Genomic DNA, 11,148 nt, shown 5'->3' with positions numbered 1-11,148 from the left:
CTCATATGTAAATACAGCCCTGTTTGGTCCTATGGTGAACACAAATATGATAATTAAGCAGGGTATTCATACCCGAGAATGCCCCATGGTAGGTTACACGGAGCTCTCGTGAGGGGTGTAGCTAGCTGCATAAAGGGTGAGGCTGGCCATGCACTCTCCCCTCTCGGGGAAAGACCCCTGGCCAAACCTGGAGGGTTCCCACGGATGAGGATATTGACTTTATTCTCACTCTAGGTCTTGTATCTGTACAGCTGTACATGTATATGTAAGGAGATGCACATCTGCAGACAGGGACCAAAAAGTGGACATGTTCCCCTATTAGCTTTGAGTCCGAAGCAATATTGTACCTGCAATTGAATAAGCGGGCAAGCAGTTGGACAATTTGCAGCTAAATGAAAGTTCATGAAATAAAATGTAGTGAATAAGTAGGAAGCGAAGTCTGTAAGCTAAAATATTATAACACCGATCTGCCATACAATATGTCAGCTGTTGGAGCCATACAAATAAGTTATCGTTATTTAGATTCATTGGGATTTTAGGAAGTTCTATCAAAAACATGAGGTACATTAAAAATAATTCTTTGAACTAATGTGACTGTTGTGCAATACGTCACAAACAAATATGAAATCGTGTGCGTCTTAATTTGATCTAATAAAAAAGTCTGGGAAGACAAATGAACTTGCCCTCAAATATAGGTAAGCAATCTCATCTCAGTGACCCCTACCAGCTTGCCTTGCAGGGGGTACATTATTGGAGCAGCCATCTTAAATTAAGGATTTAAATTAGAATCTCTCCACTATTGTTAAATTGTTCTTTGAAGGGTATTGTTTGATTTTAGACATCCTGTATAACCGCAGAGTAAAGTGAAGTATTGAAAGTTCATTGTTATGCTAGCTTTGGCACTTTTTGACGCAGATCTCAGCTGGAAAATATATTTTTTGGTCCCAATCTGACCTTTTAATCTAGTTACGCTAAGTGTTGTGAGGGTAACAGTTATACTTTAAGAATAGATTTTAAAATGTCCTAATGTACCAATTATCCAAATGTCTTTATGCAAAGATAAGTCAAGTAATTGTGTTAACAGTGATAATATCTGTGTTTTATTAGTGTCAGCTGTATGAATTTGTAACTTTTTAAGTTGCAGTCTCATAGGCTGTGTCATTTTGCTTGCCATACAAGCAATACAACTCTACAGTAACATTCCCACAGCTGTAGGCAAGATCTGATTTGCTGGTGTCTCCTGTGGAGCTGATTGATGTGGATATCATTTTAATAAAATTTTAATATTAATAAAGGGGGTAAAACCCAGGATTGGGCCACACTGATGTCATTGTACATGGAGTGCACAATGGCAATGAGTGTGCGGTCCTGATGAGAAAGAGACTTATGTTGTCTCTGAGGAGAAGGGAGGTTGGTCACAATCGGACAAAGAAAGAGAAGATGCTGTCTTTGGACAAATGAGAGGTGGCAGAAGGGGCTGATGGCCATTGGGCAAGGAACAGGTGGGGGATTTGGAGCAACAAGTACAAGGCAGTAATGCTCTTGGCCATGTTCATGTTATTTCTCATGACTCTCTGTCAAGAAAGGTTGAATGCAGTTGATTTAATACATTTTTTTGAAGGTCCACATTCTCAAGTGTTACTTATTTTATATGCCTTGTTTGTATTGTTCAATAAAAATGTAATTTGACTTTGTATTACTTTGACCTTGCCTAAAACACAGTTGTGGAAATGCTGTGTTTAACTAACTCAGATTATGGCCACAAACGTGGCTTTTGTTAATTCATTTTTGTCCTGTACTTGGCTGATTCCCAAAGCCAGACCTTCCATCTGCAGACTGCACCTGCACTTTACAAGACACAACTAAATAAAAAAAAATCTAAAAAGTTAAAAAGATGATTCAGTGCCAAGATTTCAATGTGAGTTTAAAGAAAAAAAAAAAGAAAGAGCGAACACAGAACTGTCCAAGTTGGGAAGATTTTTTACAGATATTATTTTACTTTGCAACTGAGTAAATGGTGGTTTTTGTTATGTGAAAACCAGATCACTGTTGGCTCCTGGCCACCTTTTTAAGGAGACAAGCAGTGAAGGAACTAAAGGCCATCTGAATTGCAGAGTAAGGCTGCCAGATCTTGTTTATTTAGTATTTCTCTTTGGTTCTGAAGTATGAGTGCTTGACTCTGCTTAATTTCTTTAGATTAAAGTACAAATTTAGCCCTGTTTAAGATGTATGATTATTTGTTAGCAGAGCTTTTCAGCTTTCTGATTGAGTATTACCTAGAATCATAAACCAATGGATCAAACCCTACCAAATGAATCACTGTAATGTGGCAGAACAAAAGGTTCGGAGTCTGTTCAATATTGGCAACAGTTTATATTCCTAGTTTAGAGATCTAAAAAACGTGTGATCCAGAGTGTAGGCTTGCATCTTATTTTTGTTCATGTAATGAGTAGCGTACCTAAGAGGTGGTCCCCCCAGGTGACACTCATCAGGGGGGTGGCTGGCCGAGCAGATGTCTCTGCAGCCCAGAGGCTGCCTAACACGGACCCTCAGCTTAGTGCTGTGGAGCTTGCATACTGTGTGAGGAAACTCTTTTCCTGCCCAGGTCCCTGCTTTCCTGGGCGGGAAAAGAGAGTTTCCTCACACAGAGTGTGTTGCTCGACCGGCCCCTAGGTCAGTGAAAACTGCAGGAGAGGTAAGAGGGTGCAGGAGAGTGAATGGGTGAATGAATGATTGTTTAGGGCCAGCAATGGGACAGGCAGGCGGTTTGGGGGGTTGAGGAGGCACAGGCAGGCCGTTCAGGGGACAAAGATGGTACAGGCAGGCTGTTTATGTGGGCAGAGGTGGCACAGACAGGCTGTTTAGGGGGCACAGGTAGGCTGTTTTCGGGACAGAGGCCCACCACATCAAGCTCACACCATAGGCCCACCCATGTCTGGCTTAATATATAGCGATGGGGTTATGCTGCACTACTGTCAATGTCTGACTCGGTGTTTAGTGATGGGAGTTATATTGTACCACCATCAATGTATGGCTCAGTATACAGAGATGGGAGTTATGCTATACCATATCTGTATATTAAGTTTAAATGTTATTTATTTATAAGCTAATTTATTCTTTTCGGATTTCTGTTTTTTTTTTCCAGTTGACATACATCTTACACATTTGTGAATTAAATATTCTTGACAACATTCATTTTATTGTGAGTGTCTTTACATTTTAAAGTGTGTGTGTGTGTGGGGGTGCCACATACAGGATCCGCCCCGGGTGCCAAATACTCTAGGTACACCCCTGCATGTAATTGTTAAATTGCATGTTGTAAATATCCTCTCATTGTAATGGCTTCACACAATTTGTAAACTTACAAGAGCAGTACCCTCTTCTCCTTTAGTACCACTCTTAACCTGTGTCAGTTGTGTATTCATTTTCAATATTTTCACTGCATCCTATGGTGATAGAGCTACAGAATCTGCTTGTGCCATGTAAATAAATGTAAGGTAACTTAATTAACCTTCCTAAATCTTGTTTTGGTATGATTGGACCTTATTCATTCAGGTTGGTGTTGTGTTTCTCTGAACTGCAGAAAGGAAGCTTTTACATTTGATATTGAAGTTGCAAGTGTCCAGTGTAATAAACATCTTCCTGATGAATATATTGGCTGAGTTGGGTCTGTGGGGTGTGGATGTTTTTGCTGTGAATTCTTTGATGTCTAAGAGCAGGAAGAAGGAGGCGGGTTTTCCAGATGTCTGGTAAGACCTCACCTTGAATATTGTGTACAGTTCGGGAGACCCCATCTCCAAAAGGGTATAACGACTTGTGCGCATGGAAAAAAAAACCAAATTTTTTGTTTAATTTAGTGGGGCTTTAAATATAAAAAACTCAAATGTCACACACCATTAAATAAAAAAACTGTAGTGTGGTAGGATAAACACATTTGTTGTCTTCACATTGGGGTCTATTTGACATTGTCAGTGCTGATGTTGTGTTAACATAGAATTTGACATGTCTGTTTAAATTTCCTTGTCGTATTAGTCTCCATCCCTTCTAAAGCATTCTTATGTCGCTGGCAGCCCATCTAGAGAAGAATTCATATTAACATACATGTTTCTGGGTGCAGAGAAGCCCCCTATGGATCGTAAGTACAAGGGGGACTCAAATGTGGTTGTGTAGATTATTGCAGATTTGCCTTTTTTTTTTTCAGGAAAAAAGTTGGGGAGCGCTACCCCAGATAAGTACCCTCCGTAAATATATTACTGACTGAAGCAGCAAAATTGATGAGGGACCTGAGAAGAATGCATTAGAGCAGCTAAGTGATTCTCACAGACATAAACACACTAATATTATAACTGATAGGACTTCTTGACATCACCTACATAATCAGTGAGATGTGGCTTACAATGGAAATCTGTTGGGTTCTCCAAGCAGTATATCAATGAAGGTCCATAGCCTTACCCTATATAAAGTTCTCTGTCATGCATACCGTATTTGCTCGATTATAAGATGACCCTGATTATAAGACGACCCCCCAAAATCTGAATATTAATTTAGGAAACAAAGAAAAAGCCTGAATATAAGAAGACCCTATAGGAAAAAAGTTTTACCAGTAAATGTTAATTCATGTAAACTATGTGAACAATTGTTTGTTAATAAAAGCTATGATTGAGAAAAATATTTTGTTTTTATTTCCTTTTTTTTACAACCTGCACATATGCTTGCCACTTGTCTGGGCAGCGTGTAGAGCTCTACCTGATTCGCGCAGACAACTTCCGCTACAGCGCCGGGGACTCAGAAGCACCGGTAAGTTGGGGAGGGGGGGATAACACAGGAGGATCCAGGTCCCCTGCATCGCTGCGGGGGATCTGGATCTTAGTCTCATAGTCAGACCTTTTTGAGGTCTGATTATAAGACGACCCCGATTATAAGACGAGGGGTATTTTTCAGAGCATTTGCTCTGGAAAAAACCTCGTCTTATAATCGAGCAAATACGGTATTTTGTTTGTTTTTTGTGGTTTTGTTCTTGGGGATCTCATACTTGTAGACACATTTTCTGCTGGGTTGGCAACCCGTGTCATAAAGTACATGGTTGTTGGCTGCCTTTAGATTACACATGAGTGACTGGGGACAATGAGGTGGCCCTGGCACTTTAGGGGCCAGCCGCCAATGACGTAGGTGCGGTCAACCACCCACATAAAAATAAACAGTGTTGCAGTGCTTTTTAAAATGAAGAGGTAGTGTAAGATGAAAAGGCTGCCAAAGGTACAAATTTGTTATTGAGTTTATAGCAAACCAAGCATACTAGTGCCAGAAGGCAAATACTTTCTACAAAGTGATTTTGATTGTGATGACAATACAATATTATACAATACAATACAAATGGCTAGTAACATTCAGAGGGTCTAAGACCGATGTAACTAGTGAAATATGTACCTGGGCTCTTTCATAAATATACAATGGTCTTATTTGTTATACAGTAAATAAAATATAAACAAACTCTGATTGTTTTATTTCTTTTCTGTATCATTAAGAGACTCCATATGTAGTGTATGTAGACAATGGAAACAATGTGTTTGTGATTGTAGAGGTTTATAAAGAACGTAAAATCCAAGCAATTAAGAATCTTGAGGTAACATAAACTTGTTCTGTTGAAAATGTGCAACAAGACAGCTATAAGGATTGTTGAATCTGCCAAGAGGAACATCTACTGTTTGCTTTGAAAAGCCAATTCAACGCACCTAAGCATGATAAGAACAGAAACATAAACCTGTGAGACGCCATCAGAATGATAAGAAAATGGCAAACATGAACTTCAGACAGGGGTATTTAAGGTTTATAAACGGACAGTAATGATTTTTAATTGCCAAGTTAGTAACTCGTGGAAATACTGCCGTGTTAGACAGCAGAGACAATTATTATTTATTGATTTATATAGCATCAGCGTATTCTGCAGCTCTGTAGTGTAGGTAAACAGGACACAACAAGTAGTGCATAACACAACAATGTGGACTTCCAGAAACAAAAAGTTAGGGAGGCTCTGCTGAAACAAGCTTACAATCTAGAGGAATGAACGTGGCTCACTAATACTGTAACTTTAAAACATAGGCATGACTGTAAAAGGAAACTGATATCACTTCAATTTATACTAAAACACATTGTGTTGCTTTACTTTTCACCAAATGTTCTCTTCCTGCTTAACTTTTCGAGAACTATTATTTCTATAATATGAGGAACTGAGTGACAATTAGTATCCTTCATGTATGTGGGTCCTTCAGCAGTTTACTTGTGAAGTGTCAATATGGATCATTGTGCTGCATAATGGAGAAAATAGTCTAGCCATGCTCATAGCATTGCAAATAGGTACAGATATCATACGGTCGCCATTTTAATCTGCTTGAAACTATTGGGATGATGCCAATCAGTAAAAGTATCTAAATTATGATTAGCCTTAGTGAAGGTCATCACATCAAAAAACTGGAGTATGTGACCGCATAAAGCCATATGCATTGAGACACAGCTAGGGAAAGAGCTAAAGTTGATCAACAGGAAACTTGTATTAGTTTACAAGGCAATTGCTCCAGAGTTAGTAGTTTGCACCACAGCTATTCAACTGTTGCCCTATTAGATATGACTAAGGATAGGAGGATACATAAAGCTGTTAAAGTTGTTATTTCACATAGACTACACACAAATTAAACTTTCTGGTAGCTTTCCTGAAACCCCACGAGCCCCCTGCTAGCCATTATCTTAAGCCAGACTCCTTGTAACATTCAAATAAGGTATTCAATCTCATTTGGCCTACTATGTCAGATCTACAAGCAAGTTTATTCATTCATTTTTTATCTTATTATGAGACTTGTGCATAAAGATACCTCTGAATTTCAATTTTAACAAAATCTACCAACTACACTGTCAAAAGGTGTGAATCTGTGAGAACGAGGCGGGTTCCCCAATGAAGCAAATACAAAAACAAACCAAAGAGATCGTAATTTGTAGTTTGAATTCCATTGGTTCTTTCACTTACGTTCTCTCACACTCTCACCCACTCTCTCCCATTCTCTCTGAATATCTCTGCACCTGCTCTGCAGAGTCTCCTTGCTGTGCAGCTCTGCTTCTACTCTTGCATCTTCTTCTTTCTTTTCCTACTGCTCCTTGTGTCTTCTTTCCTCGTGCGTTTTTCTGTGAACATGGCCTTGCGGTGAACTTCCACGAAAGGGCAGAGCCTCCAGGCACATCCTCTCCCCTGATTGGTGGAAAGGGGGAGAGGCTGTCCCTGTGGCTCCCCCATTTTTAGGAAGTGCACAAAGAGGCCAAAATCATGCAGATAGATTTGAGGACAAAAACAGGTGCAGAAATGCTTCTCCTTCACAGCGAATCTGGCCTCCCGACATTCCGGACATACCCTCTTGGGGGAACAAGGGAGCTCTTTTGCTGAAGTTCACCAGGAGACATTCAGAGAGCGCATGAGAGAGTGAATGAGAGTTTGAGAAAGCGTGAGTGAGCGTGAGACAGAGTGTGAAAGAGGATGAGAGATTGAATGAGGGTGAGTGACAATAAATTTGCTTTCTGAATGTAAAAATCAGAAACAGACAGTGTTGAAGCTGAGACTGAGGCTCATCTTACATACTGCAAAGTTTCAATAGTGCAGACGATTTATTAGGGTGGGGTGGATTGGAGAAGCCGTAGTGTATAGTATTCACTACTGATCTGCAAGGACTGCAGCACACTTTTTAAAATTGATTTATTTGTATTTGGGTTGTTATTCGATGTAATAAATAAATACATTTACACTACCAGCTAAACTTTCATTTTTGTACAACGCAAAACAATAAATCATTAATACCGGTAACAAATTAGACAGGCAGGGCACGGACGGTACATGTGTGCAGTGTGGTTTAGTTCTTAAGATACATTTCCTGAGTAGAGAAGTTGCACATTTACGCTGCCAGCAAAACCTGTAGTTTGTGGACAACACTTAATTATTATATTCACTGATAAATATTGGTGAAAACATTAGGCATTTGACTGTGCTTGCGCACAGTGTGACTTTGTTTTAGTTAATGAAATACTGTTCCGGAATTGAGTTAAACAGTGGTACATGTTTTCATTATCAGAAAAACTCTGCTTTGCGGACAGTACAATATAATTAATAAATCACTTGTATTAGTGGCAAATTAGGCAGGGAGGGAAATTGTTTTCCTCATTTTTACTGGAGTTGAGGCAGCAGCAGGTGTGTATGAAAAAGTACTTAGATGACCCCTGGTATGCCAGTCCAAAGCAGACTTCTTTCCTGGAGTCAGAAATCCAACCAGCCTCATGCAGCTGCAGTACTAGCAAACCTCCTGGCTGTAGTAGTGGTAAAATATTCTCCACCTCACCTACCAACATGAGGCATGATTTTAGTCACTACCAAGGACTCATAGAGGGGTCATGTTCCAGTGCCTTGGTGGGATCAAAGGTGAAGATCGCTTGTAAGCTATCCTACAGTGAAGCACTGAAAAAAACCCAAAAATCTTGCAATGCCACTGCAACCGCCATTGGGGCCACCACTACCACAAGCACTGCCATCACTGGAATGTTTCCCAGATTAAAGAGCAGGTAATGTCAGATGATATCAGCAGATATATGTCTGGACCAGAAAAAAGTAAGAACAAGGAAGGCCAACCCCCAAACCCCAGCAGAAGTAGGTCTTACTCTGGCTTGTGCATAAGTGGAAGAGGATATGAGCCAGCGGAGGATTAGATTATCTTCCAGTGATTTCCAGCTGGAGGATAGATATATCACTGGTTCCCCTACATCACCAGTACCATCATCACCACCATCATTAACACTCTTGTGGAAACAAGTGTGGGGTTAGTTTGAGAGTGTGAAAGATGGAGAGACACTACAAGTGTGTAAATTGTCCCACATACCTAAGTACGCACAACAACACAGCTGTGCTTCAGGGGCAAACTGGCAGGAGTTACTCTCATGTGATCAACTCTTTCAATTTTCTGCTAGTGCCTGTTGAGGTTACATGTTTTGCTATTGTTGATGCTGCTACTCTAGTATCTTCTCCCTCGCCCTGGTGTGGTCAATTCCTCTTAATTTATGAATATTAGGAAATTCAGTCCTGCACCAAGCAGCTGGATTTGTGTCTGGCAGTGCCTGTCTGTGCTTTCTTTGCCTCTGCTGCTGTGGCTCAGCCTCCATCCTTACCCTGGGGTCAATTCCTATTCTTTTTCCTAATATTAATCTGATGGATCAATTTATCAAAATGGTCCAGTTTTTGGAGAAATACAGTCCCATAGCATGCTGCTGGGTGTGCATTGGTGCAGTGCTGCCATTGCTGGTGGTGGTATACAAATTTGAGCCTGGATCTCTTCCTATTACTGTAGGAGAAAGGTGGCCCAGAAAGCCCCTTAAATGTAATTTCTGTATCCAAAAAGGCTTCTGAATTTTGTCCAAAACAAATGGTCTGAAAACTACATTCATTGCCCGAAAATTAACGTGGGAAAAACAAAACATACATTTTGTCAGAATGGTTTTTGCTTGCTGTGAACAAGTCTAGTTAATATCTAGTTCATCATGTGTTTCCATTATGGCTGATCTGTCTCTATTTCAAAATCCTGCATTGTTATATGGACTAAAAAATCTATTTAATGCCATTTATAGATTAAATAAGCATTTAATCTACTTCTTCTTCTGTATGTCATAAGGGATTTAGAATATTGCCAATTCTAATGTAATTATTATTTCTGTCATGTAAGTTTGTTTTACTTTATTGAAAGAGTGATAAATAAGTGGAACCGCTGCCCTACATACGTGGTAGAGGCTAATACAGTGAGATAAATTAAACATGCATTGAGTAGGCATATGGCTACACTGAATCTAAGTTGAAACCAAGGACTGCCATCAAATTCTATGTTTCTAATATCCACTCTCCACTATCGTTATGGGGATACCAAATATACTAACGCTTTATAAATAAAATGTAATGCTGTGCTTCAGACAGACGCCACGTGCCTTTAAACTACATATTTCTTAATCAACTACCCTGATTTATACAAATACCTTTGCTGTGTGTTCGGTAAATCTGTTCGGGTAACAGGAAGATTGTTATTGTATGTTTCCACAATGAGCCCTTAAATGGAGGGGTACCATAAACTGACAACAAAAACAGCATTTCTAACATATGTCGACAGGTTTGTTGATAGGGGATGTATAGAGGATCCATCAAGAACAAGTTTACGGAATTTAAAATCAAGTTTCACAACAAGACTTTGAAGATTCTTTATGGATCATTGATTTTTATTTACATTTTCACGATCAACTTGGTCACCATAGACTCTAGTATTATTACAGTAGGGCAGAGAGAAAATTAACAACAACATTAAACTTGGCAATATTAATTAATATTATTATTGACAGAATTGACACACATTAACACACACTGGTGCTGTAGGGGGCCATGCTCTGGTGAGCTTCCAATTTATCCTTGGGTAATGTTCATTATTTGTTTAATTATTCCTCACATTGCTGTATTTAAAAGAGGCAACGCTCTAGGCCTGACCCAGGGCAGGGCCCGCAGCCGAGTCGAAGCAAAGGCTCACCTCATGGCGTTGGGCAACACATACCACTAGTGACAGAGTCAAAAGAGGCCGTGCTGCAGCTATGCACATGCCTCCATAGTGTAAATGGCTGGTTACAAGTGAAATCAGAGATTTCCCAAATCACCCCATTGAGCAGCAATGCACTGGGAAGCCTTAGGGTGATTGTTCTCCAGTAACGCAGCACAGAATACTCCTGATTCTTGAATCTTTATTGTGAATTGTTGTTTTCTGCTTATTTGTTCTTACAGTATGTAGTACAGCATGGACTCATGCTTGAGAACCTGTGCAGCCTGCCCGTGACTTCACCTTGGTCCTGGATCAATATCTTTTGTATGGTTATGTTTTTAGAAACCTAATCCTGTTGAGTTTGTACAAAATCACCTTTTGGGCGTGTGTGTGGTTGCTATTACTAGGTATGTTGAGGCCAGGGCCAAATAGCTAGTATTGGCCCTGAAACCAGAAAAACCCAAAGAGTAATTTTGCACAAACTTGTATGCTACCTTGTAAGCACGGCAGATGGCTGGATATGACAGACCGTCGTGTTACCTTTTTATGCTAGTAT

Source organism: Spea bombifrons, chromosome 1 (genome assembly GCF_027358695.1).
Source record: "Spea bombifrons isolate aSpeBom1 chromosome 1, aSpeBom1.2.pri, whole genome shotgun sequence".
NCBI classification, from domain to species: Eukaryota; Metazoa; Chordata; class Amphibia; order Anura; family Pelobatidae; genus Spea; species Spea bombifrons.
The sequence above is the reverse complement of the archived record's forward strand: the minus strand, read 5'-3'. Positions refer to the sequence as shown.